The 8,478-nt window shown below is 48.2% G+C and overlaps 1 pseudogene; it reads right to left on the bottom strand.

Annotated features, from left to right (window-relative positions):
- Positions 1-4,057: 4,057 nt before the first annotated feature.
- Positions 4,058-8,478, bottom strand: part of LOC114608177 — a 5,377-nt pseudogene continuing 956 nt past the window's right edge.

The following is an 8,478-nucleotide window of genomic DNA, read 5'->3' as shown; positions in this document are numbered from 1 at the left end:
CGGTGCCTCCCCCCCCCCCACTTCCTATCCTCCACACCGCTACCTTCTCCCACCCCTTCACCCCACCCCCACCCTCTTCCCTTTTTCAGCCCTCAACTACCCCTTCGGGTGAGTGGACAACAGGCAGTGGTATTTACACTGGAGACCACTCTGTTCGCTCTTTTCCAGACAGAAGCCCGTGCTGTCCATGGGTTGCTCAGCCTGTTGTCGGTCTTTTCTCCTCCCTGGTTGGGATGTAGACCTTCCTGGGAGCGCATACCCCCCCCCCTTTCTCTCTCTCTCTCTTTCCTCACCAACCTATCAGACTCTACCATCTCCATTGCTCTCAAGGGCCCACCACTGACTGACTTGACACTGGGTAAGCTTTGAGAGGTTTTTCGGTTTTTCTCTCTCACCGAGAAACTCTCCCAACTACGTGCCAGGTGGACTTCTGTGCCGTCTGGTTTTATGTCAAATTAAACAAGCTAGAGTCTTCTGAGAGAAGGGAACCTGAGTTGAGAAGATGCCCCTGGATTGGTGGTCCTGGGTGCTTGAGAAAGCAAGCTGAGCAAGACATAAAGCAAGCCAGCGAGCAGCAGCCCTCCATGGGCTCCTCACCGGTGCTTGCTTCCGGGTCCCGTCCAGTTTTGAGTTCCTGCCCTGGCTACCTTTGATGTTCTACTGAACTTGGATGAGGAAATGTAAGCCAAACAAGCCCTTTCCTCTTCAAGTGGCTCTCAGTCATATTATTTTATCACAGAAAGAGTAATCCTAAGACAACGTCTTAAAATTCCCGGAGCCTGCTGGAGAAATTCTCACCAAATTTACCATTGGTCTCCTAAAGATGGTATGATGGTTGGAATATGCTCAGCCCAGGGAGTGACACTACTAGAAGGTATGGCCCTGTTGGAGTGGGTGTGACTTTGTTAGAGCTGGGGTGTCATTATGGATATGGGAAATAAGACCCTCATCCTAGTTGCCTAGAAGCTAGTATTCTGCTAGGAGCCTTCAGATGAAGATGTATGTGCTGGCTGGTTTTGTGTGTCAGCTTGGCACAAGCTGGAGTTATCACAGAGAAAGGAGCCTCCCTTGAGGAAATGCCTCCATGAGATCCAGCTGTAAGGCATTTTCTCAATTAGTGACCAAGCGGGGAGGAACCATTGTGGGTGGTGTCATCCTTAGGCTGGTAGTCTTGGGTTCTAGAAGAAAGCAAGCTGAGCAAGCCAGGGGAAGCAAGCCAGTAAGCAACATCCCCTCCATGGCCTCTGCATCAGCTCCTGCTTCCTGACCTGCTTGAGTTTCAGTCCTGACTTCCTTTGGTGGTGAACAGCAATGTGGAAGTGTAAGCTAAATAAACCCTTTCCTCCCCAATTTGCTTTTTGGTCATGGTGTTTTGTGCAGGAATAGAAACCCTGACAAAGACAACGTAGAACTCTCAGCTCCTCCTGCACCATGCCTGCTTGGATGCTGCCATGCTCCTGCCTTGATGATAATGGACTGAATCTCTGACCCTGTAAGGCAGCCCCAATTAAATGTTGTCCTTATGAGAGTTGCCTTGGTCATGGTGTCTCTTCACAGCAGTAAAATCCTAACTAAGGCAGATGGTAAGTGGAGACAACCCTGTTCCTCTCCAGGGCCCCTGAAGGAGCAGGGCCATTCAGTTGCTGGGCGCTGCCTTTTGCATGTCTCCTCAAAAAGTGTCTGACCATTGGGATTAAATAATTCTAGTAAATCCAAATGTCCCGTGTCCTGCTCTAGCACGAGAAGACAGCAGCGCCCTGCAACAGTGTAGCCCCTGCAGGATGGTGAAGCTGGGGGGATGGGTAGAGAGGCTCCAGTGATATCTTTTGATCTTTCTGGTTACAGCTAGATTTCTTCCTCTTCTTGTGGTGGTGAGATATGAATTCCTCTTCCTTGTGAAGAGAAAAGGAAGTTACTGTCTCTGTTCTGTTCCTTTCTTTGTTATTTGGGGGCATCTTGCCTCGGCTACTTTCTTCTGCCCAATGTGTACTATCTCAGGCTACAATGTATTACTTATATCAGACTGAGAGATAACACCAGATCTGCATGATAGGTTCCTTTGATTTTGAAGCGCATTTCTATAGAACCCACCCACTGGGTTCTAAAGAACAGGTAGATTCCTGTCAGCCACTTCAGCCACAGAGGATACCAGAGGGGAAACCTTCAAAACCAGATGTTTCTCCAAGATCATTCAGGTGTTTTACAAAAGGTGTTTCACAACCAGATGGGGCACACAGCAGGGTGTGACTCCATGATGCTGCAATGCATATCTCGTACCCCAACCAGAAAAAAAATATCAGAAAAGGAGAATTCCCATAGGCATGAGGGAACAGGACCTGGAGAAGGCAGCCCCAGAACCCATGGACCCTCTCCAGATGAGGGCTCACTACCTGAACCGGAATTGTTCCAGAGACTACACAAAGAAACTAAGTAGCCAAGAGGAAAGATGTCAAACAGGATGGAGCCTTCTTGACAGGCAAGAGACCCATACTCCCTGCCATTGTCAGAAGACAGATGGCCACCAAACCCCACCAGGCCACCCAACTGGGGGCAACTAAAACTGCTGAGCTGACCAAACCCAGACATTATTCCCAGATTTGGGTTTCAGAGTACCTTTCTCTGGGGTTTGACAATAGCTCAGCCTTCAAGGTCAAAGTTTCCCTAAATCTGACAAAAGTCCTAAATGTTGATTTAAAAACAAAAACAAAAAAAACAAAACATTTTGCCCATGGCCACAAAGCTCAAGACAGATAAAAAGGAGAAATAAAGTTAAGAAAAAAAAAAAAAACTTTAAATATGCCCCGAGACAGGCAAAAATGGGGCCAATCTTCTACCTTTTGCCTGCTCCTAAGGGACAGACGCATCCCATATCAAAAAACCCATAAGATAAAAATTCCTAACTGTTCTCTTCATGCAACAAAGCCAGTGGATTGATTATTCATCAGATGATTCCAGAGGCTGAGCCCTTCCTTGCCTGTGTCTCAACCTGCCCACAAGTTCTCGGTAAAGAAAATCCCCTCCCAAGCCGGGCAGTGGTGGCGCACGCCTTTAATCCCAGCACTTGGGAGGCAGAGGCAGGTGGATTTCTGAGTTCGAGGCCAGCCTGGTCTACAGAGTGAATTCCAGGACAGCCAAGGCTACACAGAGAAACCCTGTCTCGAAAAAACAAAAGAAATAAAATCCCCTCCCAAACAGTGAGGACTCAGCACACCCAGGTGATGAAGGCAGATGGCTCATCACCAGGTCCCTAAAGGTAAGACTGATGTGTGCCCTAGAATTATGGTTTTCCTATTCTGTCTTTATAATCTCCCCATGGAAATGGCCACAAACCTCATAAAGCCAGGACCTTGGAAGTACATTTTAAGGAAAACTGAAACCAGGGAGTTCATTGGCAGCCAGTTCGCTGAGACACCTTCCAGGTAGATTTCTGTAAAATATTACATCTAGTGGTTCCTGGGAACGAGCATGCCCCTGGGGTGCTAACCCATCCAATACTGTGCTTGCCTGGCAGTCAGGTCTGCAAACTACCAGAAGCAAAAATCACCCTGTTCAACGGGTTTATGAAACAGCTCTCCTGAGGACACAGGGATCCTTTCCTAGTACCTACCTGTGGTCACAGACAATGCAGTCTGACACCCATACAGGTTAAAGCCCGATAGGAAGCCAAAAATCACTATCAGAAAACGGATAGAACCTAAGGAGTCTGATCGTACTTGGTTAGTCCAGACGTAGGCAACAGATTCACTATCCAGGCAAAAGAAACGCCCACCGAGAGTTATCTAATCTGTTGGCCCAGATTGACCAATCTTGGTATCCCCTGGAATATGAACCCCTTAAGATGGCAAAGATGTAAAACAAGTTCCTAAGAATTCCTTTGGTAACCTCAAAGATAAAGGTCCAGGAAGCAGCAGAAGCCAGGCCCTCAGTGTTGGGTCAGAGCTGCTGGGCCCCAAGCCGCCATATTATGTTTGGGATGGAACGTATCAAGGAATAAGCTTCACTTCTAATCTTTTTCCCCCCAGGTTTAAATTTTAATGTCTGTTCTGGTCTGGGACCCTCATTCCCGCCGCTGTCGGGTCCACTGCTCTGGGGTTGAGTTTTCTGCTCAAAGGCATGGATGTACGGGGGAGCTCTTCAGCTAAGCACTCGTTCACCAGCCAGTGTCTCGTGGCTTTCCCTCGAACTTAGCCAACATCACCAGGACTCGAAAGCTGGTCCTGCAATGGTTCAGAGTCGTGTCCTCCACCTCCACATGCTCTGCCTCCAGGTCCTGCCGCAGCGTCTCACGGATGTACTCGGCCTGAGTTCCATGACCCCAGCCCGGTGGGGCCACAGCCCTGCGTGCACAGAACCTCGCCTAGGTCCCGCCACCCTTCACTTCTAATCTTAACTGCTGTAAATTGAACCAACCTGAGCTTACCTAGGGGGACCTCTAGGGGAAGAGTGCCTGTTTAATGTCACCAAGATGCCCCCTAGGTAGTTACCCCCTTGCAGGTTGCTACAGCCATACACAGCAAGTTAATTCCAGGCATGAATGTATCTCCAGGCCCCGAGGCTACCTGTTTTGCTCTCACTGTGGCGTAACTAGTGTGTGCCTTCTGAATTGTTTGTATTGGAAGAGAATCCATTCCTCTGTGTCCTCCAACATGAGTGACCCACCGAGTTGGTTGGAGCAGGCGCCGTGGGGTCCGCTGTGATTGGAACTTCAGTCCTCGTCACAGGGGATAAAAACTTTAAGAAACTCAGTGCTCAAGCACACGTAGACGAGGGCCACCTGGAACAGTCTACTTTCCGCCTGGAAGTTCAGTCGATTCCTCAGCCAAGGCTGTTCTTCAGAATCAAATCGGAGCGGATCTCCTCTTTATGAGATAAGGAGGGCTCTGTATAGCACTGGGAGAAACTTTGTTGCTTCTAGGCCAAGCAGTCAGGGATGACTTTTAAAAATTAGCCTTAGTCAAAAATAATCTTCAAAAAAATAATGTCAAGAATCTGACAACTGCCGGGCGGTGGTGGCGCACGCCTTTAATCCCAGCACTTGGAAGGCAGAGGCAGGCGGATTTCTGAGTTTGAGAGTTCGAGGCTAGCCTGGTCTACAGAGTGAGTTCCAGAACAACAGCCAGGGCTACACAGAGAAACACTGTCTCGAAAAAACAACAACAACAACAAAAAATATATACATATATATATATATGACAACTGATACCAATGTTTGTTCTCCTGGTCCCGTTGGTTAACTACTCTACTGACGACCGTGGCTGGTCCATTTATCCTTTTGCTCCTAGATTTTACTATAGGACCCTGCTTTCTCAGCTGCCTATCTATCTGTAAAACAGAGTATACATTCTGTTAAACTCCTAATGCTAAAAAGACAATATAACCTTTTGGCCCTAGATGAGTCCATGATTTTACTCAGGCGATAGAACCAGTGGGAAATGTAACACCCCCCCGCCCGACTTTAGTAGAGTCCTTGAAAACCTGGCCCACAGTTCTGGAAAAGTCTCTAAGTGTACAAATCTTGTAGCTCTAGGGCCTTTCTCGGGGTGAACTTTAAGCACAAAAACAGTGTCCTTGTGGACATGCCTCAGTTAACAAGAACAGTTAGGAGCAGAACGACAGAAGCCAAAAAGCAAGATAATCACATCTAGAGACTTTCCCGGAACCGCGGACCTTGCTTTCAAGGTCGCCACTAAAGTCTGAGGGCCTGTTATATTCCCCACTGGTTCCGCGTGCACTGGGGCTGTCCGGTGGAGAGAACTCACAGCCAGGACACTTCAAATAACACTGCAGCAATGCTAAATGCAGGAAACGGGCAGTTACAGAGATAACAACGTATCCAAGTCCTGAAAGTGAATGATTCCCCAGCTAAGACCACTGTCTCCAGCCAAGCTACCCTTTAAATTTGATGGAGAAGCAGACACTTCAGGTCACGTACAAACTAAGGCAACCCTTGAGTCAGCACGCAGAAGATACATGGAGGAGGGACAAAGCACCTCTGTGCAGCAACAGAACACCAGCAAACCCTCTATAAAAACAAGCATGAGGTGCGGGGTAGGGACTACCTAGGGGAGAAAGTAAAAGGCAGAAACCTAGGCAACCAGCCAACCCGCAGAGATTAGTAAAAGTCTCTTGACAATTACTATAACTGTAAGTGTCTTCAACTTACCAATAAAGACATTCGGACTAATTGATTAGGTTTAAAAATTAGATCCAGGGTCTGGGGGTGTAGTGCAGTTGGAACAGCACTTACCTCTGTGTATCGAACCCAGGAATGAACTCAGTCCTCTCGCACACACCTTTAATCCAAAGAGCTTTCTGCAAACAATGATAAATTATGGCTCTGCAGGCGAAATGAACCAGTTCAAGCCAGATTAGATGATATTAAATGCAGGTTTATTGCAAAGATGCTCTTGAGTGAGTTCACTGACCCCCAAGGACCAGGGAAGTCACCATGGGAAGACAGACTGGGGCAGGGGGCGGGGAGAAAGTCTCGCACAGGGTTGGGGGGGAAGAAGAAGGAGGAGGAGAAGGAGGAGGAAGAGGAAGAGGAGGAGGAGGAAGAGGAGGAAGAGGAGGAGGAGGAGGAGGAGGAGGAGGAGGAGGAGGAGGAGGAGGAGAAAGAGAGAAGGAGAGAGGAAAGAAACCAAAATGTCTGGATCAAATAGGGAAGAACCTCTTGGGGAAGGGCAGCCCAGAGAGTTCAAGGTATGCCTGGTAGGGACTGAGGGATGCTGGGAGAACACGGAGGCCAGGTCAGCTTTGGTATGTAAGATATGCACCTCAGTCCCTTGGCAGGGTCTGAAACAAAACAAACAGAATTAAATAAAATCAATGTTAGGACAGGAGGCAGAGGAAGCAACCAGTCACCAGGGAGTGAGCATAAGGAAGTGGAGAGGAGAGTCTTTGAGTCAAAGGGTGTTTGTTTGTTTTTTTGTTTGTTTGTTTGTTTGTTTTTTCGAGACAGGGTTTCTCTGTGTAGCCCTGGCTGTCCTGGAACTCACTCTGTAGACCAGGCTAGCCTCGAACACTCAAACTCAGAAATCCGCCTGCCTCTGCCTCCCAAGTGCTGGGATTAAAGGCGTGTGCCACCACCGCCCAGCGAGTCAAAGGGTATTCAAGACAGCAGAGAGAAGAAAAGGCCTTTTTCTTCTGGGACATCAGTGGGACGCTCTTTCTGTCTCTCTGAGCTAGCAGGCTTTCACTATAACATCTGGCCCCTGAGTCTTCATTTGGAAAACTGAACGTTTGGGATTTTGTTTTTTTTTTTTTTTTTTAAAAAAACAACAAAGCAGGGCAGTGATGGCACACACCTTTAATCCCAGCACTTGGGAGGCAGAGGCAGGAGGATTTCTGAGTTCAAGGCCAGCCTGGTCTACAGAGTGAGTTCCAGGACAGCCAGGGCTACACAGAGAAACCCCGTCTTGAAAAACAAAAAACAAAAACAAACAAACAAAAACCAAAAAAAAAAACAAAACAAAAAACCAACCAAGAGAAGATGTTACCGCAGATCCTACAAGAACATAAAGAATCTCGACTACTTTTAAAAAATTACATTTCAAATAACTGGAAAACTTAGATGAAATGAATAAATTTCTAGACACATGAGACCTACCAAGATTCAAAGGAGAAGATATGACAGGTTTCTAGCCAGCTGGGAAGTAGAGGGTTGCTGGCGGGTACATCTCACCAGCCCTCAGGGGCTCACTCTTTGATAGATGGAAAACTTGAAGTAATCTCAAGCTATAAATACATATACATACCCTGTGCACACATACCCTGTGCAGGCATACCCTGTGCACACATGCCCTGTGGACACATACTCTGTGCACACATGCCCTGTGGACACATACCCTGTGCACACATGCCCTGTGGACACATACCCTGTGCACACATACCCTGTGGACACATACCCTGTGCACACATACCCTGTGGACACATATCCTGTCCACACATGCCCTGTGCATACATTCCCTGTGCACACATACCCTGTGCACACATACCCTGTGGACACATACCCTGTGCACACATGCCCTGTGCACACATACCCTGTGCACACATGCCCTGTGCATACATTCCCTGTGCACACATGCCCTGTGCATACATTCCCTGTGCACACATACCCTGTGCACACATACCCTGTGCACACATACCCTGTGGACACATACCCCGTGGACACATCCCCTGTGCACACATACCCTGTGGACACATGCCCTGTGCATACATTCCCTGTGCACACATGCCCTGTGCATACATTCCCTGTGCAGGCATACCCTGTGCACACATACCCTGTGCAGGCATACCCTGTGCACACATGCCCTGTGGACACATACTCTGTGCACACATACCCTGTGGACACATACCCTGTGGACACATCCCCTGTGCACACATACTCTGTGGACACATACCCTGTCCACACATGCCCTGTGCATACATTCCCTGTGCACACATGCCCTGTGCACACATACCCTGTGCACACATGCC

The sequence above is a fragment of the Grammomys surdaster genome, unplaced genomic scaffold, assembly GCF_004785775.1.
Source record: "Grammomys surdaster isolate TR1022 unplaced genomic scaffold, NIH_TR_1.0 125877, whole genome shotgun sequence".
In the NCBI taxonomy this organism is placed as follows: domain Eukaryota; kingdom Metazoa; phylum Chordata; class Mammalia; order Rodentia; family Muridae; genus Grammomys; species Grammomys surdaster.
Note: the sequence above shows the minus strand (reverse complement) of the source record. Positions and strands in the feature narration are given on the sequence as shown.